This window comes from Protopterus annectens, chromosome 3.part0 (assembly GCF_019279795.1).
Source record: "Protopterus annectens isolate FY-2018-M chromosome 3.part0, PAN1.0, whole genome shotgun sequence".
In the NCBI taxonomy this organism is placed as follows: Eukaryota; Metazoa; Chordata; order Ceratodontiformes; family Protopteridae; genus Protopterus; species Protopterus annectens.
In genome coordinates, this window is record NC_056731.1 from 795496240 (window position 1) to 795523698 (window position 27459).

The window sequence follows — 27459 nt, forward strand, 5'->3', positions numbered from 1 at the left end:
ATCATCCTAATTAGCATATTGAAAAAACATCATTAAGGTAACATAACTGAATAAACTGAATATTTTAATGGCTGAAGATTTTAATCTGACTAATAATCAGGTGACTGTATTAGACCTTTAGTTCCCATAGGAAAGATAAATGCTCTTAAGATATACACAGAACATATTCAAAACTAGATTTTACTTCCAGCATGAGAGAGATCACAGTCAAAAAGATGAGAGTTATTGTTGGTAGATGTAACACAACATGAAAAAGCACAGAACCTGCACAGCTCAAAGTAATTGATAATGAAAAGAATAATTTCATAAACAACCTAGACAAATATTCTCTACACAGTCCCCATACATTACCATGGGAGGGGGGGTTAAGGAACATTTCATAACTTTGACTGAAAAAGCTTTTGGAGATTAAAGATTTAGAAAGGCAACAAAAATAATATTCTGAAATATTTTGGTGCAAACCAAGCTTAAAAAGAACAAATGTAAAAGTAGAAAGGGGAATCATTTGAACATTAATTACTCCAAAACAGTTTAAAGAAAGATAGGATTTAGCTAATATGCTCCATCATATTTATTCACAAAACTTCTGAAAACGGAGATAAGGGCAACATACTCCATTTTTTGTAAAACTTTGAAGCCGATTTCAAATAGAGAATCTGAATCCAAGGTTGATGTTACAATTTGAAGTCATTATCTTGGATTGCTTAGTTATAGGAACTTTAAAGTTTTGAACTCTGTCATTTTACATCTTTCTTGTGATAGGGAATCAAAATGCAAACGTATAAAACTTAGACATGCAACTTAATTTCCTAACATAAATAGCCAGAAGTCACATCATTGCAGCCATTATGGTTTTGGAGAATCAGAAAGGCAAAGTAGCCTTAACTCAGAATGTAAACCAATGGAAAAGACCATCAATTGATGCTTTTCTATTATAATGAATGTTACACAATGTTACAAAAGCCAGTAAACGTTATCAATATAGCCAGATTTTTTTCCCTAGAAAACTCCTACACATTAAATTCTGCTTGCGTGGAGGTAGTCTAAAGTTTCATCCATTCTAGCTGACCAATTTTCAGTGTGACATACAACAGCCCTTCTTTTGACTCATTTGTATGGTTATAATCACTGTTTTTTTTTTTTTTTGCTATTTGAGCCATTATTTTCAAAAAAAAAAAAACAAACAACTTAGGGTAGGACAATGCACTTAAGGGGGAATGACCAAGACCTAAACTCATGCTTCCTTTAATCATGGGTAATGCAAGATTTTTCTAATAAAAAACAAGTCTGTTCGGCAGGATGAACAACTTTTATCCTTTTCAGGATTTTTTCTGAGATGAGAGTTATCAGAATGTGGAGGATTGTAGCACATATGAAGTATGACTTTCTGCTTAGAAATGCATGGATACTTTTAGCCATGTGTTTGAATATTTCTCATTGGCATTTTAAAAGATGCATCACGGCACCTACACATAAGCCTACCAAAAATTTTTAGCCACACTATTTTTCCAGATCTGCATATTTCATCAGTTTCACAAACTAACAAAAGATGCATAGTCTTGTCTTAGATCAGACCTGTCAGTTGTCCCCATTTCAGGGGTACATTCCCATTTTTCAGTCTGATTTAAGATGTCCATATTTCTGGAGGGATGTCCGTATTTCCAGGCTTGATTTACTCCTTCACAGAATTTTCTGAATTCTCCTCATCACATTTGATTTTTTAAGCAGTCTAGTTCACAGAAAAATACCACGAACCAAGTCAATGCAGCAAAAAACCAAGTAACTCCAAAATATCCACCAGCACAGGACCCGGAGACCGCCAAGAATAACAGCAACTCTTCAAAACTCTTTAAAACAAAAGTTTAATGAATGTAGAATATATATCACCAAGCGCTTTCGCCCGGTACTCTACCAGGCTTTTTCAAGGATCAAATAATACATTTATAGATCATCCCTTTAAATAGTAATGTTCCATATCAGCTGATCAACAAGTAATTAATCAATTAATTAATTAAAATAACCTCATACATTCCATATAAAATTAATACTTCCATGTCTTTCATTCTTTTCCCACACAGTAAAAAATATATATATGTGTAGCAAACAGAGTACATAAAAACAAACAACATCACTAACATTAAAAACTGTAACCCAAACATCCCCTAATAAACTTTTAAGAGATTTCCTCTTATTTAAATCCTAACAAATAAACCATGACACCCCATCTCTTAAAAGTTTATTAGGGGATGTTTGGGTTACAGTGTTTAATGTTAGGGATGTTGTTTGTTTTTATGTACTCTGTTTGCTACACATATATATATTTTTTACTGTGTGGGAAAAGAATGAAAGACATGGAAGTATTAATTTTATATGGAATGTATGAGGTTATTTTAATTAATTAATTGATGAATTACTTGTTGATCAGCTGATATGGAACATTACTATTTAAAGGGATGATGTATAAATGTATTATTTGATCCTTGAAAAAGCCTGGTAGAGTACCGGGCAAAAGCGCTTGGTGATATATATTCTACATTCATTAAACTTTTGTTTTAAAGAGTTTTGAAGAGTTGCTGTTATTCTTGGCGGTCACAGAAAAATACACTACATGACCAACAGAATAGTGGCAGCGATAATTTAAAGAAAGAGGTCACATCTTAGAACTCCCTTTTTCTAAAGCAAAAATAAACAACCTTGTGTGATAGAATTTTGTGATACAGTTCACCAAGTCTATGCATTTTATATTGCTGCCTTGATAATGTAATTATATTTTTCCACCATTTTTGTCACTTTTGTTGTGATGTATGCCTTAGATAAACCTTACGCCATTTAAATGTAAAGATGGACAGTTTGACAGACTTCACCATTTAACTCATAAAAATGGTTGCACTAACTACATCTACATTACCCAAAGCAGCTCTATTATAGTGGAACTGTCAGTCGGCACAAAGGGTTAAGGCAACAAAATGTTAATGAAGTATCCCCTATAGTCTAAGGTTTAAATATGTCACTTAACTAGACAGTACTTCCATGTATGAAAAAGCCCCATTTGGATCATTTCTCTACCCTGCTTATCATCTACAACCAATTAATGCATTCTTAAATTTACTAAGAAGCTTAGCTAAAAAAAGGCTTTTTTAGAATAACAGTTTAGAATCAGGATGACAATAGCAATAACATATGTAAAAAAACTGCAGAAGCATTTATGCATTATCAACAAAAAAATTACAAAGTACAGAATTAACTAACCCAATGGAGGGTAAGTGTTTTCTTTGTCACATTTGGCCTCATTAGATCAATCAGAACCAATATGCGCTAATGAATATATGTATAATTCTAAAAACAGCCGAGGAAATGGAGAAAGAACATTTACAATACTAAAAAGCTGTGGAATAAATACATTTTTGGTGGAAAATAATAGCTTATACAAACATTGAAACTACTTTTGTTTAATTAGCAGCAAGTTGCAGAAAAGCAAGTATAATGCCTCTATTTCAGGCAGCCATCTCCTCTGAGGGGGCTTTCAGTCAAGTAGCCATGAGGGTATTTCATGTCCTCATCTTCACCCCAACAATGAGGACATTTTTTGTAAAGCAGAATGTGTGATAAGTATTACTGTGGAGGCCCCAAATGCCTTCTTCATCTGAGAGCATGCTTCTGTATACTCACATTAAAGTCTGCCACCCTGCAGTGGCTTTCTGAGCCTAACTCCTACCCCAAGAAACACATATCCTCTGAATGTGGCCAGGTATACCTATCCTTACTATATTAGAACAAACAAACTGAGATAAAACACAGTATAAAACAACCAGGTAAGCTCTTTCATGCTCCGCATCAGTGCTTCATCAGACCTAACTTAAAATCACCTTCATTCTATTTTTATAGTGCAGGCAAATCAGCTTTTACACATCAATAGTTCATTCATCTAACTGGCCGGATCTTCAATGCTGACTTTAAAGGAACAGAGCCATTTAAGCTGAACTCTTTATTGGTTTGTAACCTCACTATCCATCTTAATTCATTCAACTCAATTTGATTGTCTACGTCACCCATCCTTTTTTTCAGAGTTATTAACTGTACAACCATTAATTTAAAGTTGTCACATACCTATCCTCCCTTGCCTGCTCTGTCAGGTGCTCGATCTGCTGATCATACTTGGGACACCTGGGCCATAGTCAAGGCTTTATCCCTCCATATCACCACAGCTAACAGACTTACTATGAAATTTAATAAAGAAGGATAGGCGTTTATGTCCGTACAGGTAATATTAGTTAATAATGACCTTTGTTTTCATAAGTATAGCCACTAATGGTCTAGTTTACTTTGGTTAGTTTCAGGAGCCTACATTCTTTAGTCTTCCTTTTCAAGAGTTTCTTCTATGAATCTGGTAATGGTAAAGCATGCTTCACTTTGGCCATGTCCCTTTCATACTCAGGTGAACTAATTAAGTGCATTATGACTGATACTTTTTTAAATATCAATACTATCTTCTCCCATCAACAATGCTCTCCTGGTTGTTCTTTAACACACATCCCTGATCATCTTTATTCAACAAAGAAGCATTTTTCACTGACAGTACAGTGACCTAATATCCCTTATCTCACTACCAGCAAAAGGAGGGGGGTTTGAACCCTGGTATCTTTATTGTCCAGTATTGGACTCTCTAAATCTTTTGGGTTTCTAATACCATGATGGGAATGGATCCCATTCCTAAGTCAGGGTATAATTAAATTTCCTGAAATTAGTATTGCTTCACTCTTTGATGTAAGCCAGAAGTTTCCTTTGCAGCACGCACAATATGCCCAGAGCTGACTCCTCCTGCAGTTGTTATGGAGTTATATGTATTGGTAGCATATACAAATACAACTGAAGATTCCTTTTTATTAGACCACTTGTTCTTACTACTCTTGGAACTGTCTGTGTGTCATTCTTCCACATTGTTTTCATTTCTGCCTGCAACACTTGATATTTTATGACTTTGTGTCTTGTCTGTACATAGACATTGCAATTGCTAGGTATAGCAGTTTCACTTATCAATGCAACCTTTGTCTTTTTTCATGGACTACTATACCTGGTTTTCTTGCATCTATTTTTGAGTCGTTGGTAATGAGTGATCCCATGTGATGTACACTTCATCATTCTCTATAATGTTTTGTGGCTCATGTTTCCAATGCTTCTAGTATTTGTACAATCCCCAGTGCAAGAATTCTGCCACATTATTGTGCCTTTCAGTGTATAGGCCCTCTGTAATGACTGTATCACACCCAGCAACAAGGTGTGCAACTGTTTCCACTTCTTTATTTTACAGAATCTACATTTGTCTGTTTCTCCCACGTGTAAATTGGACTTGGATGTAGTCTACTATCCTGGGCTGCCAGTATTGTTCTTTCATCTTTTTGTTTTAGCTCACCTCTCTAGTCATTCTAGTATTAAATTCTGATCAACATGAGACCGTTCCAGGAGATCTCTACACATGCCACTGTATTTAAGGCGTTTCCGCATTTCTTTTCTTTTTCAGATGATCCTTCTCCTTATAGTATTTCTTTTGTTTTTGGCACATTCAGTTGCTATCTGATTTTTGCATACTTCTGGTTTTATTTCCATTCTTGCTTGCCACCTGAATGCTTCTGCTAAACTAAGCAGACAGATCATCTTAGGCTTCCTCATGTTTTAAAACTTCCACTATGTTTGGATCTTATGAGGTCAGCAGATATGTATGCAGTCCCACTACTGCAGATCTATACACAGTCAATTTTGAGGAGGCTCATAACTCCTTCAGAATGTGGAATTAATATTTATATACACTGATATCATTTGATAAGCATGAAGTGTTCTTCTTTTTCAGTCCAACTCTTCCAAAATTTTTGGGGCCAGTCAATCACACCAAAACTGTAAGTTAAAATAGGAACAGCAAATCAGTTTATAGATTGCACCTTATTCCTAGATGTCAAGGCTGTTTTCAATATTACTTTTAGTCTTCTTAGGTATTCCTTACCAAGTTTTATTCGGATTTGTTCATGTTTTATTGCCGATCCTTCATCAAATCCCAAATATTTGTACATTCCTTCAGGCTCAAGTTCCTTTATATCACATTCCTGTCCTAGATTGATATTTTCTTGGTACTGAAACTTTTGTGCTTTAAACGTTGCTTTTGCACATTTATCAATACCAAATGTCATTCTTATATCTAAGAAAGGTTTAACAACTTGCAGTTGTGCTTTCAACCCCTCATCTTATGAATTGTACAATTCTAAGTCAAACACAAAAGGTAGATGAGAAATCTTTAAGCAAGTTTCTTTTCTAGGAGCCTAATTGTACCCAAGACTTAATCCAACCTTAGCAAGCTCTCTAGCTGTTATAACCACATTGCTAGATTTGCCACAGGCACGGCATTTAGGACACACCACTGTCATAACCTAAATCTTCTATGGTGGCTTGAATTATCTAGCCTACTTCAATACAACCAGCTTATAGTGGCATATAAAGTATTTAACCAACCTGAAAACATGCCTGCACTTAAAATCATCATTAGTCCCTACAGTAACCTCCAGCCTCTTCGCTCATCTAACAGACTGCTAGTTCAAACATTCAAAACCAATAACTCAGCTGGGGACTCCCTGTTTGCCAACTATGTCGGAAAACTTGGAACTCCCTTCCTGCCGACCTTACTCTAGTATCGTCACTAACTCAATTAAAAAAAAAGTCTCAAACAACATTTTAAGACACACTGGTTATGTCCTTGTTCTAATCCTGACTAGCTCCTTTATATAATTGTGTGCCAAACAGTACTTTATACTACATACAAGCTGTGACATAATTGTTAGTTTAGATACTTATATAACTTTAATAATGATTGAATGTATAACTTGCTTGACTGAACAGATTCTGTAAACTGTTGCAACATGTATTGATATTATGATTTTTTCTGTATTATTTTTTCTGTATGTTGTGTTTGGAGCTTTTCAACTCGGGCCACCGCTGAAAATGGACATGCATCCAGTCGGATTATCCCAGTCAACAAATGTAAAATAATAAAGAAAGAAAGAAACAAAGAAAGCGTCACAGATTAATGGCAAGACAAAAAAAAAAACAGTGGTGACAAAGAATCACCCTGGAAAATCTCCCTTTGAATTTTTATCGCTGGATTAATCATTTATCCTTTGTCATAGATTAACTGCACAGTGGTCAACACTGTTTCATGGTCACTCTAATGTATTTATCAATGTAGGATGTATGTTATACATCAGTAAGCACTCCTTTATCCATGAATATAGTATGCTGTCAAATGTTTTTTGCAATATATATATGCCATACTTACATTCTTCTTCTTTTTACAATTCTCCATTATGGATTTATTTAGCAACAAATTATGCTTTGTTCCATATGAGTTCCTTTTGTTGCCCTTTTGTTCTCGTGCCATGACTCAGTTTTCTTCTAAATTGTTATAAACTCTATCTGCATCACTTTAGTATACAGTTTGTACATCGTTGGAAGACAAGTTATTGGCCTATACAGGATGGATGGGGTTGATGTTGCCTGAATAAGCTATTTTAAGGGAAAATACCACTAAAGCAACTGCCTGGGATACACCTAGACTTACTTTCCACCCTCTAGGCACAAGAAGAGCCCCCTTATCATAAAAGTGTGAGATTCATTCCCTTTAATTTAAACTTACCTTATGAATGAAAAAAAACAAAGCTGTAGTAGAATTCATAGCTGCTTTCCTCTTCAACCTAAAGGACCATTGTTCACTGATGGACATTTGATTCAGTCCATAGTGGTGTGTGATGTGGGAAATCTCAGTATCTTCTCACATATGTCAGCAACTGGGCAACCCTGAAACACCAGTAGACACAACCTTTATCAACTGATTTGCCACATTCATATCCCTGGTCATCACCACCAGTTCCACTGACTATAACTATCCATCAGTGTCTTCCCCCTACAGCCTAGTCCTTATTGCCCAGTATTTTCAACATCTCCTGCTGAGCCATTCAATCACTATTACTCTGTACTGACAGAAAAATATATATACTGTATTTATGACATAATAACATCCTGCATTGCAATGGAACACACATCATTGCTTGCTACAGCAGTTTCACATTCTATTTTCACTTTCCACATTGCACCATTTCCTTGCTCCATTTAACAGACCACACACAAAAATAGCACCAATGAGGACACAATTATAACTGACACTATGGACCACCTGGCTTCTCCTTAAATAAAACACTAAGTACCATTCAAATCTCCTTGATAGTTTGTTCTGAAAAAGTTTCCAATCTATTTAAATCAAATTGCTCCGAGATCTTGTCCTTGAGGCCATTACACTTGGCACAATTAGTATTCAGATTGTGATTGTTACAGTCAATCAACAAACCTGCATTTTTGAATAGACACCCTTCCTTATTCAATGATCTATGCATGCATTTTTTCCAACTGTAGCTACCATGAAACTACAGATCTTTGGCTTACATATTAGGTAATCTGGAGTTTGGAAAAAAAACAAGCAGTGTCAGTCATCATTAGGCAGCACAGGCAAGAAATCAACTACAGAACCAAGCACTATAAGCTGGCAATGCTACTTGCTGTGCCACATGCCAATTATCAGTTGTTGCCTCACACATTCTGCCCTGACTGCCAAAGAGAGCCACGTATTGTGTACAATGCTGATATCTGACTGACTGCAAAGGAAAATGGAAGAAATTATGACAAAGTTGTTACTCTCTGATGTACTGCAACCTCCTCACAAACATACATACATACATACATGCATGATGATTTTCACAGATTTCTGCAAACACAAAATAACTTGTGTTGCCCTGTTCCTACCAAGCCAAACCAGTAAAACTGAGATCAAGCAAAGTAGATAACTTTCACCTACAGAAGGCCTCCATATCAATCAACTACAGGCATTTTAATCACTGTACATACCACAGATGTCTATTTTAACATAATGGCCACAATAAAGTATTCCACCTTTCTAAAAAAATGCATAATAGTCCAGCTATATCAATGACCATTTAACTTAATCATGAAAAAAAGTGAATCTAATGTTTTTAATCTTCATTCATTTATTCCTTACTGATGGATGTTGATTCCATCCTTGGAACCAAGTCAGCTCGCACCAGCCAAAAAACTCTCGAGCCAAGTCTTACCCATAGTGCCCCTCTCTATATTACCTCAGATCTCGTTTTCCGCATATGAACTAAGACATGTCAAGCCAGCTCTCAGCTAAGTCCTTTAAGGTTTTCCTTACTGATGGATGTTGATTCCATCCTTGGAACCAAGTCAGCTCGCACCAGTCAAAAAACTCTCGAACCAAGTCTTACCCATAGTGCCCCTCTCTATATTACCTCAGATCTCGTTTTCTGCATATGAACTAAGACATATCAAGCCAGCTCTCAGCTAAGTCCTTTAAGGTTTTTCAAAAATTGTCTCTCGTTAAACTCTTATATTGTTAGCTTATTGTTACTCGCATATTTGTTTAGTTATGTGAGTGTCCCTCTCTTTCTCCCTTCTCTTTTACCAAGGTACTCTTTTGTACCACTGCTGGTACAGGCCCTTACTTGTAAGGTATTTTCCATTACCATTGTTGGTATTCCTGTTTCCTTGTCTCTGTTTTTTTTTTTTTTTAAGAGAAAACTCCTTTCTTCTACTTGTTGGATGAGAGTGTTTCCTTTATTTTGTGTTTGATTTTATGCTGTGGTTGTGTTTGAACTGTATTCCTGTTTGGCCTAGTATGTCTGAGAAAAAGGGCACAACCGGTTTGAAGCACTGTGATCAGTGTGACAGGAAGATACCTAATGTGGACAGCCATACATCATGTGTCTACTGTCTGGGGGTACCACACCTTTCTGTGAAATCCCCTTGTGAGATTTACAAGGCTTTTAGTTCCTGCAAACAAGCAGAATGTAAAAACAAACTCATGTTGAAAGGTCTCCTTAAATCTTCTTTTGTGGAGGCTATTTCTGAGATGGAGGGTTCATCCCCTCCAAAGAAAGAGCATAAAAACAGAAGCAAGTCCTTATCCTTCTCTCCTCACATGAGTAAACCTAAATCATTGGAAACGAAACCTAAAATTCCTAAATTGGCACCAACATCCTCTGTACTGGGGCCTCAAACCTCCTCCACTGTACTGTGTTCAGTTTCAGCACCTCAGCAGCCGACTATGGTGCCAACATCAGGACCTCCTCTACAGACTTTGACACCGATACTGACTTCCCTTTCAGCACCAAAAATAGTTATCCCAACGCCGGTCACTTCTCCCCTACCTATACTTTATGCTAGTCTTTTGACATTGGTGCAGAAAGGAAAAAAATAATGCCTTAAACCAGATATTCCCCTTCGGTGGATCCATTTCATGGTCAGCAATGTAATCTCTTCCTAGCATGTCCTGACTCCCCATCAGGGATATCCACCAGTTCTTCCAGGAGCCTTTTGGAACTGGACTTAGTGAGGCTTGTGGATCAGCTCCTAGCAGCCAGAGGTTTTCCAACACCCTCCAAATCCTCCCTCCCAACCAGAGCAGAGGATTTGTATCCACGGACTCCTACATACTTTCATCCTTTGACCTCCCTTGAGATTTCAGAGCATTCGACACAGATGCCGATCCCAGTTCCAGCTTCTTCGGTTCCATCAGTAGAACTTACCATGGCTCTGGAGCATAGCCTTTGGTTATCAACTCATTCAGAGCCAGACCTTCCTCGAGTTTGACACTGGTCTGTTGGCACCGTGAACCCTAGTACAGCCCCTGTTCTTTCCTCTGCTCTGTCTACTATGCTTCCAGTTGTTTTGGTGGAACTGGATCATTTTGTGGCTCCTTGTCTGGGAGTGGGCTCGGAGTGAGGTGTGACCCCGGTCCAGAGGTTGTTTTTCTCATTTCTCTCCCATCCCTCTTCAGGCAGACCTGTTTTTAGGTAATGGAGAGGGTGTTTGTATTGGCGGGCTCTCAGCTGGTACCTTCAGCACCGGAGAACCATATCTTCCTTTCCTTTGAGCCACAGTTGACATAGTCCACTACTCAAGGACACCGGGCATTGGCACCTCAAGACATCCTTCCACAAAGTACACACACTGCAGAGTTCTCCTCAGATGCCTCTGCTGAGGCAGTACCTCACAAGAGATCGTGCAAGAGGAAGCACGTGGATTCCCCTGAAGAATCCTTCATTGAAGATACAGACTATGAAGAAGGGGAAGGGTCCCCACAGTCACCCCCTGAGGATGTCTCCTTCGGAGACATACCGGAGATCCTTAAGCAGCAGGGGGACTGGAAGTCCACTACCCCTTCCTCAGAGGAGTCTGTATTCTTGCAGGCTTTCCATGCCTGGCTCTCTACTTCCTGGGTGACCCCATCTGCAGATGACCTCGTACAGCTCATAGTGCCTGGAAGAATCTGGATACCACTGAACATACTCCCTGGAGACCAGACAAAAGTCTTGCTCCCCCAGAAGACAGTCCACACTGGTCCAAGGGCCTACCAGTAGATGCTATGGTTGTGGTGGCAGCCACTAAGAAAGAGCTAGCCGAGAAGAGCTCTACTGTCCATCCCCCAAATAGGGAGTCTCAGGCAATAGACAGGCTTGGGAAGTGAGTGTTCTCTTCAGCGACCTGTGCCATTTGGCCCCTGAACTACCTGTCACACTTTACCTGGCTTCAGAGACATCTAATCTCAGAACTTTCAGAAACCCCTTGCAGGGTTAGTCGCTGATGAGGTATGTGACAAAGTTGCCTCACAGCTTGCCACTCTGAAATCTACTTTTAACTCCTCCATGTGGTTGATTTCTCATTCTACCGAGGGGGCAGCTAGAGCAGCATGTGCAGGCATTGTCATGAGACATCACGCCTGGATGTGCCTATGTGGCTTTGCAGATTCCTTTAAGTCTTCCTCCCTGAATGCTCCCATAGAGGCCTCTTCTCTTTTTGGTCCTAAGGTAAAAGACATATTAGCCAAGTGTGAAAAGGACAGGGCGACCTTGTCTGTGGTTGACGTATGTTTTTCCACTCCCCAACGATCCTATTCCAGTAATCAGAGGAGTGGGAAAATGTGATACAAGAAATCCCAGGGTCCTTTCCACAACACACATGGCGAGTCTTCCCCCCCGGGGCAGGTAGGGGAACTCAGCTGGAAGACGCCCCTTCAGAGGCAGAGGGGGTCCGCATAATCAGGGATCCAGAGATTGCTTCTCTGGACAACCCTATCAATGCACCTGAGAAGTGGCCCTATTGCTTGCCTCTGGAAGCAGTCAGGAGGTGACTTTCTCTGCACCACCTTGCCTGGCAAATGATAACCACAGATATTTGGGTGCAGACGATAATTACCAGAGGTTACTACATCCTTTTCGACCTTTACGCAAGTCAGTTGATGTGTATTCCAGACATTCTACGCAGTCAACGGGAAATAGCAGCTCAAAAAATCCAAAAGCTGCTCCAAAAAACGGTCATCCAAACAGTCCCACCAGACCAGATAGGATCTGGATTCTACTCGAGGTTTGTTTTAGTGCCAAAAAAGACAGGGGACTGGAGGCCAATCCTGGACTTCAGCATCCTAAACAAATTTCTCAAACAAACAAAATTCCAGATTATCACGGTTCAGTCTATACTTCCTTTTCTGGTGAAAGACAACTGGATGTGCTTGATAGATCTTCAGGATGCGTATTACCACATACAAATGGACAAATGGTCTAGAAGGTTCCTCCACTTCTGGCTTGGAGCCAATCACTACCAATTCCAAGTGCTGCCCTTTGGTCTGTCTACAGCCCCCCAGAGTGTTCACCAAATGCATGGCAGTGGTAACAGCTCACTTGAGACTGCAAGGATTCCAGGTGTTTCCATACTTAGATGATTGGCTCCTCACCTCCTCAATCAAACATCTACTAGTTTCAGCCACTCACTATGCCCTATGACTAATGGAACACTTAGGGATAACAGTAAACAAGGAGAAATGCCACTTAACTCCTTCTCAAAGAATAGAATTCATAGGAGCTAATTTCAATACTCAATCTTGCCTAGTCTCCCTCCCTCCCACCCCACAGACCGGAAAGACTCGGATCCCAACTTCGGGTGATACTCTGTCGGGGACAAAGCTCCAGCATGGGCAGTCTTGCAACTATTAGGGTCAATGCCAGCTTCAATAACAATAGTTCCACTGGCCAGACTACACATGAGACTCCTCCAATGGCCTTTCCTAACGCAGCGGTCCCACTGACTCAATCCATGTCTTTTCAAACCAGGATAACAAATCAATGCAAACAAGATTTAATTTGGTGGATAAAGCCAGAATAACACCTATGGAGTCACCCTTTCTCCTCCTCCCAACCTAGAGCCACAGTGACCATGGATGTCTCCCTCATTGGGTGGGGTGGGGGGCATTTCCAGGTAAGGACAGTCCAAGGCACTTGGTCATCCTTAGAGGACGACCTGCATATCAATGTTCTAAAACTGAGGGCAGTGCTTCTAGCGTTGCAAGCGTTTCAACCAAGAACCAAGTCCTACCCATTGTGTCAAGAGGCCATGAGAATTTGGCAATGGGTGATGGCTTCCAAGCGCTTTCTGTTAGCAATGTACATTCCCGGGTATTCCTACGTGACTGCAGACAAATTGAGCAGATGCATTCTCCTGCCTCACGAGCGGTCCCTCAGTCCTGTCGCAGCAGTGGAAATCTTCAGTCGCTGGGGCCAGCCTTGCTGCAATCTGTTTGCAACCTGTGCAAATCACAAATGCAGCAACTACTTTTCCCTAATTTCTCCACAGGGGGAGTCCCTGAGGGATGCTCTGGTGCACGATTGGCCCACGGGACTTCTGTATGCATACCCTCCCCTGCCTCTGACCCACAATTTGTAAAGAATTGGTTGAAAAGCAAATTAATCCTCATTGCACCCTACTGGCCCCGACAAATTTGGTTTCCCTTCTTTTGGCCTCAACTAGTACATCAAGCTTGGTTTCTGGATCCAACTCCGAAACTGCTGTCACACTCACAAGGGTTGATACATCTGAACATATCAAGCCCCAAGCTGACAGCTTGGCTCCTCTACTTCCAGTAACTGCCAGGCAAAACAATCTCTCCTCCCTTGTAAGTCATAAAGTCACATTCTTCTTGCTTCCCATAAACCATCCACCAGGAAAGTTTATCTAAGTAAGTGGAAAAGATTCATTTTTTGGTTTCATAAAAATGGAACTGAACCTTTTTCTGCTCCGCTTTCTGCAGTACTAGGTTACTTCTCCATTCAAGGGTTGCAGCATCAACCATTTCAGTACATTTGGTGGCAATCCCCAATTTTCACAACTCTTCCTTAATTTCACACCGTCTCTGCAAAACTTTTTTGAAAGGAGTTCCACACATTAGACCCACCTTCAAACCACTGATCGGGCCCTGGAATTTAACTTTAGTTCTTCAGTCCTTGACTCATCCTCCCTTTGAGTTGGCTGCTAACTGCTATCTAAAATTTTTATCCTAGAAGACTTTGTTCTTGGTTGCCATTAGCTCAACAAGACACATTTCAGAGTTGCAAGCTTTGTGCATAACATGTCCTTACATAGTGTTTCATAAGGACAGAGTATCACTCCAGACTAACCCCTCCTTTTTAACCAAAGTTATTTCAAATGTAACTATTGTTCAAACCATAAATCTGCCAGTTTTCTTTCCATATTTTTCTAACAAAGGAAAATATGCACTACATTTGCTTGATGTGCATAGGCAACTGCATTTTTATCTAGACAGAACTAAGTCATTACGAAAATCTGATTTGTGTCATTCTCAGGACCAAGATTGCAGAAACCAGTGTCTCAAGGTTACCTTGTCTAAATTGTTGCAAGATTGTATTTGTTTCATTTACTGACAGAAGAAAGCCATTGCTATCTAAAGTCAAAGCACATTTCACAAGATCAGTGGCGATGTCTGTTGCCTTCCATGCAAGAGCTTCTAAGGATGACATTTGTGCAGCAGTGACATGGTCTACCCCTCATAATTTTATCATTCATTACAAATCGGATATGGTCTCTAGAGGGAGAACTTCCTTTGGCTCAATGGTACTCAGGAATATTCTTCCATAGGGCCTCCCAAGAAACAAAGTAGCTAGGGACTGAATGAAGATTAACAACATCAGATAAAGAATTTATGTTCTTACCATAACGTTCCATCTGTGTTGTTGATCTTCATTCATTCATTATAACCGACCTGCCATCCCCCTTGAAAGAGTCCTGGAGGTTCAGATATGGTCCTATCTATGACAAGGAAGTTGCTCAGATAAAGCCTACGCATTTCTTTCCTGTCCTTATGGGCAAACTCGATCTGAGGTAATATAGATAGAGGCACTATGGGTAATACTTGGTTAGAGAGTTTTTTGGCTGGCCAAGCTTGTTATAACAGCCGACTCAGTTCTGAGGATGGAATCAACACCCATCAGTAATGAATCAATGAAGATCAACAACACAGATGGAATGTTATGGTAAGAACATAACTTCTTTTTTCAGTTTCATTCACAGATAACCTCCATACCCAGCAATTAAAGCCACTTTATCGACTGTGCTTACCTCAAATATGTGATTGTGGCACAAAAATAATGGCCATAGTAATGTATTCCAGATTTGTTTCACACAAAGTCATAACTGTCACAATAAATTATTATAATTTACTTCACACAACTTCAAAGTAGTCCTGAAAAGGTAGATTAATGATTGCTGAGCCTGAACAAACAGTGAGGTCAGTAACTTTTATCCACAAACAACAGCAGCACCAAACAGTTAAAGCAACTTTGTTAACTTTATATACCTCTGGTGGATGATTGTGGTAAAAAATAATGGCCACAGTAATGTATTTCAAGCTTGCATAACACACACACACACACACACACACACACACACACACACACACACACACACACAGAACAACAACAATAAAACTTGCCATCTTATGTCACACTAATGCACACTAGTTCTGGAAAGCCAAAATAATTTTTAAACCTGAGCAAAACAACAACACAGTCACTTTCCTACATAAGTAGCCCCTGTACAGAGCAGTTATAGCCACTTTGCTGACTATGTAAAACTCAGATTTCTGATAGTGATAAGGAACAATAATAGTAATGAACTTTGGCTTTGTTCCATACACACAAAATATTTCACACATTCACAGAAATCCTGCAAAATCACACTAATGACCATCTAACATGAGCAAATTACAGCAAGGTCATTCCATTTTCATTCACAGGTAGTCCCATACCAAGTAATTACAGCTACTTTCTTGATGAAAAAAATCCCTTAATTATATGTCTCGTAACATAGAAATTACTACAATAATTTCAGCTCTGGTTCATGCATATACATTAGCTACCATCATATCCCATCTTGCTTCACATAAATACACATTATTCCAGCAAAGTTATGTCCAGTGCCCATAATATCTGGTAGGCAGATTGACCTGAATGAGTTGCAACCTGACCAAATAAGTGTTTTGCTGAACCTAATGGTGCTGTTTGCTATGGCCTACTGCATTTGTTTCCACCATGGCCATCATAGCCACCTCACAGTTCAAAAATCTACTTCTTGTTATTTTAGTTAAAACTTTGATGGCCAATAAGAAGACAAGGCTGTTTGACTGGCCCCACAAAATATAGGAAGCTGAAGTGTGAAATTAAACTTGAAACCAGTAAAAACACTTTGGAAATGACTCCTATGTTTGTCAGTAATCACACACAGCAGTAAAAAGTAAGAATGTATTGAGTGCTTTTGTCTTTTAGACTTCTTCAGAATAAATTACAAAACAAAATCCCCAGCTTTTTATAGATATAACAAGTTTAAAATTAATTACATTTCATTACATCACTTCCTGAAGTGATCAAGTCATAATCAATTAATACAAAAAGTTAAGATTTTCTTTTAAAAAACATGAAATGAATACATAAGTACATATGTTTATTAAAGTATAGTCAAAATATATTTAAAATATTGTTTCTTCTTTTAAAAATAATGTACAAATTGGACTTAAAAAAATCATTGCTTCAGGCCACATAATGAAATTATGTAACTCCTGCATATAAAATCATTACCATGATGTTTAAAACTTTAGATAACCTACCCGTCCCATAAAATTAAAAATGTATTCAAAGATTTGCTACACAAAATTTTGACACTGGACCAATTGAAATTTGCCCATGAAGTTCTGGTGGGTACTTGGATTCAGCCCTAGCTGCCACACCAGTTTCACAGTATTCAAGGTGTGATTCCCATTGCCCTCTCCTAGGGTTAATTTCAACCTGCTCCAACACCCAAAATAAAAATGTACCATTTTCACAATTCTTTACATATTTATACAGGGAACAGGCGGTTTAGAAATCTCATAATGGTGTTCATAGATCCTTGTTTTTAAGGATTCCCTCTGTCTTCCCTACATAATAAAAGAAACAGATCACACAATAAGCAAAATACACAACCCTTTTGAAAGACAGTTGTAATTTTTACTTCCATTAATAGGCTTTTTTTATGGTAGGAAGAGACAGTTCTGTACAATTAGCTATATGTTTGCATTGGTGACAGGTCTCACATTTAAACGCACCAGTTTACCTTGAATTGTTGAACATTTTTTCTCCTTTTTTAGGGTTTTTTTCCCCAAAAGGTCCTTTATATTAGCTGTTATTTTTTTTTGTAACTATATATATGGGGGGGGGGTTGGAAAATACGTGGGGAGGGGTTGGATAAAACATCCAGACCATTAGGCATTTTAGAAAAAAATGTTTTGATACTTTTGGATGATCTTTCGTATCCCTCCTACATCATAACTGTATGTTAAAGTAAAGGATCTGGTGCAATCTAGTTCTATTCCTCTGGGTCGACCATCCTTTTGGTCACTATCACCTTTACTATGATGGTTGTGATTCTCATTTTGGTCATTTGCATCGTGACCATAAATTTTATCTTTTGAACCTAATAGGGGGATAACCTTAATGCCCCACCCATCCAGTATTTCTTTCTTCGTTTCTATAATTAATGGTTCAGAGTAGCTCCTTTCTGAGAAAAAAAAATATCCTACTATTTCCAGTTCACCTAAAAGGTCACTGTAATCTAATGTTATTCTAGCCACCCAGACCATTCGCCCTTCACAATACTCTTCTCTTGGTGTAAAGGGTGGTTGCTACTAAAATACATGTATATATTAGCATAATTTCCTTTTCTATAAAGTTTAGACATAAATCTCTGATTTTCTAAGTCCTTTATTAAACTTGCTCCTAGATAATGTACTTCATCAATCCCAACATTATATGTAAACTTTGTGAAGTCTGTAGTGGTATTAATGTATTGAACAAATCATTCTATTTCTATCCTGGATCATTTCCAAATTATAAATTTATTATGCCATATAAATGGAGAGCTGCCAATGGTTATCTCTTTACACAAGGATGGGCCATATACAGACACTGACAACTACAGGCTAAATTAAGCTTGACTAGTCTCACATGTAAAGCCATGCAATGTATTATCATGGAAATGATTAACAATGACACAGGAAATCTTCCGACACTAGATCCAACCCAGTTTGGTTTTGTCAAGGGCAGATCACACCTACTCAACTTGGTGTACTTTTTTGAGAAGGTTACCAAGGCAATGGATGAAGTCAGAATGGTGCACATTGCCTACCTTGACCTGGCCAAGGCATTTGATACAATGACCCACTTGGGATTGTAGGAAAACTTAAAGAATTAGGTATAAACCTCTATGTCACTTGTTGGACAGCTGGATGGCTCTTAGATAGGACCTAAGAAGTTTAGATAGGGGAGCCCACTTTCACAAAGAGGCAAGTCAATAATAGAGTCCTTCAGGCTCCACAGTGGGTATGCTCCTTTTTGGTATCTACTTATCTGAACTCAAGGCCAAAATCACGAACCTCTAGCTGACCAAATCTGTAGATGACAGCAAAATAGGTACGGTCACAGAATTCCCCTAAGATACAAATATCCTCCAAGAAGGGCTGACTCATACAAACAATTGGTGCCAAAGTCACAGTCTAAAACTAAATACAAAAGAAATGTAGAATAGTATCCTTTGGGAAGCTGGCTACCTCTAGAAAGTACATCATTGATATCATCGACTCCCTCTTTTCTAATATTGTTGGAAAAGCCTGGAATCTCCTCCCCAGTGAACTCTCCCCACTTCCCTCAGTATCATGCTTCAAAAACAAATTAAAAGTGTTCCTCAGAACACACTGGTTATGCCCCTGTACTAAGCCTGACTTGTTGTGTCTCAATACTTTGCTCTTCCTACCTCTTCTACTCATTAACTGTAATTCCTTCCTTATTAACCATAATACTATCTCCCTCTAGAACATCTCGATTGTAACAGCATGCTATGTTATGCCTGTATTCTGCACTGCTGAATTTACTGTGATAACCTGTAATATGCATTGTAAATATGATTTTTTGTTTAATGTTTCCTTATTTGTTATCTTGTTAATTTCATTGTTCTATCTTGGAGCTTATCTCCCTGGGCCTCTACTGAAAATGGACATGTATCCAGTTAGACTAGCCCGGTCAACAAATGTAAAATAAAATAAAAATAAAATAATAAATAAATCTCCCATAAAGATAGACTCAGTCATACAGGATTTGAAGACACGTATAAACAGTAACCTGCTCTTCAACTATCATGTATCTACAGTAGTAAGGAAATCATTTTATGTTGCACAACTTATAAGCAAGTGCATGGCATCTAGGTCCAGGGAAGTTATCATTCCACTGTATTCTGCCCCCATCTGACCAACTACCGAGTATGACGTCCCCTTCTGTATGTAGCTGAATGACAGATGCAACAATTGGAACATCCACAGAGGTTCCTCACAAAAGGAATACAAGGAATAAGCAACATGTCCTCCAGAGTTGCCTCAAAGCCCTATCCCTGTAATTGGTCTCTTACAGACTACTGAGGGGTAATCTATGCCTGGCATACAACAAGGCATCTTTTTATCCCACTCTGATGGACTTTCTGCATATCTGTAAAAGAAACAGCATTACAATTACCAGTCTAGGGATTTAAACCTTGCTTACACATAAATAGGACATTTATGACGGACAGGCATTTTTTCTCAGAGAATAAACCTTCTCTTGAACTGGCTTCCCAGCTATATGAAACAGAGATCTTCCCTAACCCAATTCAAGCATAAGTTGGACCAGTGGATGGCTAATTGGAAATTTACTCCTGGTCTGGCAGCTATGTCCCTAACAGACAGAGGCAGCATGTAAATGCTAGTCCTAGCCTACTTATACCCCTTAGAATAATATTAAGGTCCCTTAAATTGCTAGATACATCTGGGATGCATGACTAGGCTTAAAAAGACCCTGTGGTCATTAGTCTAGTATACACTTATGAACCTGTATAACCCATCTAGATGCTGCATTCTAATTATTCCCTTTTTTAGTTTAAAAAGGTTAGTGTATTACAAATACTAAAAGGCTACTGGCAAAGATCCGACTAATCATCCATCCATCCACAACCCCTTTTTCCATTTTTACACATGGGTTTGGGATGTCACTTCAACAGTGACAATTTAGAGCCAAGGTTTACACCACTAGGTGACTAGCCCTGCCTCTGTAGCTCTTCCAGACCACACACAAACATGCACACTCACACTTATGGCCAATTTAGAGTGTCCAATCAACCTACTGCATGTCTTTGGAATGTGGGAAAAAACGTAGCACCTGAAGGAAACCCACATGAACACAGGGAGGACATGCAGACTCCACACAGATGGCACACCAGCCGAGAATCTAACCGGGAAACCTCTTGCTGTGAAGCGACAACACTAACTGTTGTGGCACCGTGGTGCCCACTATCCAATACCACAAAACAGCTGATGTGGTCCATGTTCTTATTTACTATAGTACTATACTCAGGATGGTTCCTTTCATTTGGAAGGAGGCTACTATTATTCTATCCTAAGAGTGTGGTATTTCTACTGAACTAACCAGTTACCCCTATTGATCTAGTAAATTAGGTAGCAAAGACCTCAGAAGCAGCATCACCTTCTCAACTTCTCAGAAATGGAAAAAAGCCTTAAAGGCAAGTGGGTTACTGCACTGATGCTAAATTCTTCAAAAACTTCTGATCTCACAAACCATAATCTAGCTGATTCTGGCTAACAGGGGATCTGGATGGAGAGATGATTGGGGTCCAGATGAAGAGATGATAAAAGCAAGCAAGCAAAGAGAACTAGCATTGCTGGAATTAAATTTGCCGTCAAGTCTTGGTGAATACCTTCACAAGGTGGACCCTGTTTTTACAAAATCTCACAAAGATGACAGTGATATATAGAACGTATTATAAATAGCAGATATCATGGATAGAAGCAGGTTAAAAAATAAAAAAGAGACGGCTGGGTGTACAAGTCCCAGGGTAAAAAAGAATGTTCAAACTTGGTAGGCATACTGGTGCCAGGACTAGAAAAAATGAAAGTAGAGACTCCTCAAGACACTGAAGCATTTTTACAATGGGGTTACGCCAGGATCAGGATGGCCCTTCTGTTGTAGGAGGTAGTAGTAGTACACATAAACCACAAAAACTGACAGACCAAAAAACAGCCATAATGATGACAGAGTGGACTACTGAGGATAAGAAAGAAATTATGTATTGTTACTATTATGCAAGAAGCCCAGAATTTCTGGACATAATATATTCAAAAAGATTGAGAGAGTAATTAGAAGAAAGAAAAATACTTTCACATGAAAAACTGACAAAAGTTTCAAATGCAAATTTGTGTTCATTAATACAACAGATTTATAAAAAAAACATTATATAGAGACCCTGGGTCATTTGGAAAAAAGAAGCAACCGATGAAGTGCAAAAATATAAAGAACAAAACCTTAAGATTTTTGAAAGGTATAAAACAGAAACATGGACATGGGAAAGACAGGATTTATTACGGTGTAATATTTATGCAAAAGAGAAAGCCAAGCTAATCATACAAAAAAGCAGTTCCAAAGATATTTGAAGAAAAACACTAGCAAAGGCACTCAGAAATGGAAAATTGCACAGTACAAAAAATAAGAAAAAGGTGGGAAGTGGAAACAAAGATTCATAATGGAGACGTTAAAGAAATAAGAACTGAAGTTAAGGATTACTAGTGAAGTGAAGGATTTATTGTAAAAAAAAAAATCCAACTATGGGAATGTCCCGGCATGGTAGAACAGTGAGTTCCAAACAGGTGGAATGGGAAGCATCTGATCAGTTGCCACATGAAAATACTCTGGAGCCTTCAGTAGGAAGCCAGTATAAAAGTTCAACTGGAGTTGCACAGTAAGGGAAGAAACAGGAAACGGTCAATGTTGTGGAATAATAGGTCAAGTAAGCTCCCATATGAAAGAGCAATGAATGCTGCAAGATGCAGCTGAAGAGAATATGTCACAGAAAAATGTTGTGGAACTTTCTGTAGAACACTCAAAGGAAATGGAGAAAAAAAAAGGTGCCTTCAGTTTGGAAGAAGTAATATGTAAGAAAAGAGTTTCTTGATTTAATAGAGATAGCTACACATATTAAGATCGATGCAAGAAATAGATTACCAAAAGTCAGTAAGACCCAAAATGTTAGAAGTCTGATAAAACAAATGAATACAATAATAAAGATTATTAACAGAAATTCATGTTATAACAGCAGTAAATAGGATATATTACTATGCAGCAAAATTAATAACAGATAAAGTATTACCAGAAAAATGCATGGCGATAAGGGAAAAGGAAGGAAAGAAATCAAATACCATCATGGAAATATTGAACAGAGAAAACTGTAAAGCAATTACGACAAGTGTCACTGTTTGAAGTATACAGAAGAGGGAACAGATTAACAAAAACACTTAGAAAGATAAATGTGATAAAAGCAATGCACATTATTAGAACAGGCCAGGATCTATTGTGGATGACTGTAAATAAACTAAAGATATCAGCCAGGCAGAAAAACTTAGAAGATATGCAGATAAATATAAAGGAAAAATACAAATTAAGCAATTCACTGACAATGCAAAAATGCTTTATAGGAGAACTGGGAAACAAAGCAAAATGAATAGAAGAAACACCATCAAAAAAGAAGAAATAGATGCATTTTGGAGAAATATCTATAAAGACCCTGTGGAACCTAACACAGATGCTGAATGGATAGAAGTAGCAAAAGAAACAGTAATAAGTTAAAATATACAGGATATGAAATGGGATGAAGTAACAGCCAGGGAAGTTAAAACAGTTAAGAAAAGTTCCTAAGTGGAAAACTCCAGGCTCAGATGCAATGCCTAACTTCTGGCTAAAAGTATTAACATTGTTACATGAAGATTTTGCCCTGAACAATAACTACTTATATGCTCACCCCAACCACACACCAACCTGGAAAACAGGAAAAATCATACTCCTCCTTCAGAGTGAACTTGCAAACTATCCTAAAAACTATAGACCAATAACTTGCCTTCCAACCGTATATAAATAACCTATAGGAGCCAACAAAAAGAAAACTAAACTAATAAAGTATAAAAAACGACAATGCCAGTAGATCCAAAGTTTTAATAAAAATCAATTACACTCCTCTAGTGCCTCGGACTTACAGCCTTTGATAGAGTATCTCTATCAAAGGCTGTTAAGGCCGAGGCACTAGAGGAGTGTAATTGATTTTTATTAACACTTTAGATCTACTGGCATTGTCATCTTTTTTCTATAAAGAAACTGTACACTGGAACTGATGCTGATAGAGTTTATACTCATTTAGAAGATAACTCAATCATGGCAAAATAGAGCAAGATAGTAACAAAAGAAACTTGTAGAACAAAGGATCATTTGTTGTTAAAGTTGTAATGGAGAACTGAAAAAAGGGAAGAAACTATGTATTGCATGGATAGATTGCAAAAAAGCATTTGACAGCATCCCACATTCATGAATAAAGGAGTGCTTAGAGATGTATAAGTGCTTAGAGATGTGTAAGACATTACAGTGACCATGAAACAGTGGCAAACCACTTTGCAGCTAAGCCATAATAAAAGACAAATTATTACACCAGGGATAAAAATTTAAATGGGGATATTCCAGGTTAAGTATTTGTCACCACTGGTCTTTTGTCTTGCCCTTAGCCCATTAATTTTATTTATTTATTTATTTAACATTTGTTTACTGGGGAAGTCCAACTGGGCGGGTTGCCAATTTTCAGCAGAGGCCCGGGGAGAAAAGCTCCACATAAATCTCACAGGGACACATAATGGCACAATACAAAGAGTAAAAACCTCCACATTAATCTTGTAAGGACATATAGTAGTACAATACAGAAGTTAACAAAGACAGCAAAGTTATACAAGTCATAGAATTTAGCATTATATTGAGTGGAATAGCCACATAGCAATTTTTTGTCAACTAACATTTGAAGAGTTACAATTACATTTTGTCAAAGGACAAGTTACAATTAGTTTTTTCAGAAGTTCTATTTACCAGAGAGATAAAGCTGAGTTAGCAGTTGTGTGGGAGAATACTTAACAAATTAGGTCATGGTTACAAAGTGTAAATACTTGTCATCTTCTTTTTGTGGATGATTTAAAGCTGTATAGTTCATCAAATGAGCAGATGAAAGTACAACCGAAAGTGATCTAAACTTTCTCAGATGATATAAGAATGTCATTTTGTCTTGATAAATGTGAAAAGCAACATTTAAAGCAGGAAAGCTGCAGCCCCAAGAATATATCAGCCTGGGACAGGAATGTGATATAAAGGAACTTGTGAGGGAAGTACAGTATAAATATTTTGGAACTGATAAAGGATCAACAATAAAAAAATGAACAAATACGAACAAAACTAGTAAAGAGTATTTTGGAAGACTAAAATTAATACTGAAAACAGCCCTGACGTCTAGGAACAAAGTCCATGCTATAAACTAATTTGCTCTTTCTGATCTAACTTACAGTTTTAGGGTGATTGACTTGCCCCAAATAGTACTGGATCAGTTGGACAGGAAAACAAGAAAAATGCCTCATGCTTAAACACTTAGTTGCACATAGGACAACTAATTTAAAGTGACAAGCACTGTCCTGAGTTGCAAACCGAATACTCCTCACATTGCTTTATAGTCTCACTCCAGCTATCTAATCAGTAAAAAAAGGATCTGTTGCCATGGATATGAACTTTCCCACTGTCTCCGTTACCAGCTTGATGGATATGGGCATCCTGAGGCAATGTAGAAATTGCCTCATGTTTACTGATGACCAGTTAATTCTCAAACAAACTAATATGGTACGTGAGAGATGTATTTACACTATGTCACTGGAGGCAAAGCTCTCACATAAAAGTACTCCTAATGTCAATAAGGTTGTCAGTAGTGTACACGTTGCACCCATCCCACACAATTCAAAGCAGACATATCAACCCAAATATTCTGAGGCACTTAAATGTAAACTTCCTAAATCACAAAGACCTCCTTGACAAAGTACATGCAACAAATACCCCCAGCAGCCCCAAATGCACGCTTTCAAAACAACACCCACATCAACACAGAGAGCCACATCTCATAGAGCCTCGACCTCTAAGCCCATAAGGCAAGCCACCACACAATCCAACATTCTGGTAATTGAAAACTCCATCATGACACACACTGCTGTCTCTCTCATCAGGCTGAATAAGGAGAAAGTCAAGGTCAGCTGCTCATCAGGGACCAGAATCTGCTACATTACTCACGCACTCAGGTAATTGGACCACAAGTACCAGTATGACTCAGTCATAAGCCATGTGGGAGTAAATGACCTGAGATGTACCTCCCTAGAAGAGAGACATCATAGAGCTTTCAGAATATGTGCCTCAGGTTGCTGCGAGCCTAGCATTGAGCAGCATTTTACCTTCTTCAAGGATGATGCCACAATACGAACAAAGATGATTGACCTTAATAATTGGCTTAGTTTCTGGTATCATTCTAAAGGGGTGCAATATTTATCAGCTTGGAAGGACATGGTCAACAGACCACGCTCCCCTCTAGGCTTTCGAATATTAGCTAAAACATTGTCTTCTCCCATAATGCCTTTTTTAGGCAACGCCAAACTGAAAGTACTTCTGACATAGCAAATCAAAACCAAGAAAATCTAAAGGTATTACTGCTCAATGCTAGGGGTCTAAACAAAAAACTCCACTCCCTTGAAGGTCTCTTCACCCTAGAGAATGGTGATGTCTGTGCGGTCACTGAAACATGGTTTAAAGCCACAGAGTGCACACCAACAGTGCAAGGTTATAATGCCTTCCACACATTTAGACCAGCTACTACACAGACAGGGACTAAAAGTGGAGGTGTCTCTATTTACATAAAAAAATAAATATACCTCAAGGCTGGTCAAACAGGACAATACGCTTGAGCTCACCATAGGCAAAATCCAATATCACTTCCTTGGCAGCTATAAGTCCTCCTATATGACCCAGGAAACCCATACCATGTATTTAAACTTATTAGAAACACTAAGCATCCAACCCAATATCACATTCATGGGTGACTTTAATTACCCCACTATTAACTGGAAATCATATACGACAGTAAATGTACAGGCACAGAGATTCCTGGATTTTGTAAACACAAACTCCCTGAACCAGATAGTTAATACCCTAACCAGGGGTGCAGCTATACTGGATCTGGTCATCACTAATATAGGAGAGTGGTGCACACCCCTACTGTAATGTCTTCCCTGGTAAGGTCAGACCACAAAATGGTCTCCTTTGAAGTAAAAAAAGAAAACCTGAACCCCCAGCTAAACCTGGAATATTCAGCAACTACTCTAAGGCTGACCCCTCCTGCTATTAAGTGATAACCTGGCAGAATTTCAAGCCCCCATAAACCCTTAGAATACTGCTGCCTATGCAGAACTTTTCACTGAAACCCTGTACAAGCATATGAATAGCTGCATAGAGGCAGCTGTACCCACCAGGAAGAAGTACAGAACTAACTCAGAAAAACAAGCCACCCTGGTGGAATCACAAAATCAACAGCAATCATGGAAAAATTAGGAGGTGCAGGACCCAGCAAGCAGTGGCGGCTGGTGACTTCAAATCAAAGGGGGAACTGCAGGAGACAGCTGAATGGGTGGGGTCAATGGGAAGGGGTGCGGCCAACTAGAAAGGGGAGGAGCTATGCTCAAAACCACAAAAACTAAATACACTGCCCTGGGTGCCAAACCGTCATTATGAGAGTCCAATCAAGACAAAATGAAGTGTAGAAGAATGAAAATATTTCAATGCATTGGCTGCATGACAGCTTACTTAATATCTATATGGAAACAAAAAGGTTGTGAGGCATAAAAAAAAATTACTTTTTAAATACATTAATGGAATGCCAGTCAAAATCAAGTATAAGAAAAACAAGCAGCACTCAACTCAAACCACTTATTGCACTGCAGTTCTAATTATAATTTATATTCAGCTTTATTAAATTACCAAGTAACATGCTGAAAGTAGAAATCTCTGATGCCCCCACTTGTAAAAA

General features: G+C 38.5%; 1 protein-coding gene across 2 annotated transcripts in view; it reads right to left on the reverse strand.

Moving 5' to 3' along the window:
- The window catches only part of SLC12A7 (solute carrier family 12 member 7), a 2260604-nt gene that overhangs the window by 208017 nt on the left and 2025128 nt on the right, over nt 1-27459 (reverse strand). The gene's annotated exons all lie outside the window — the stretch shown is intronic.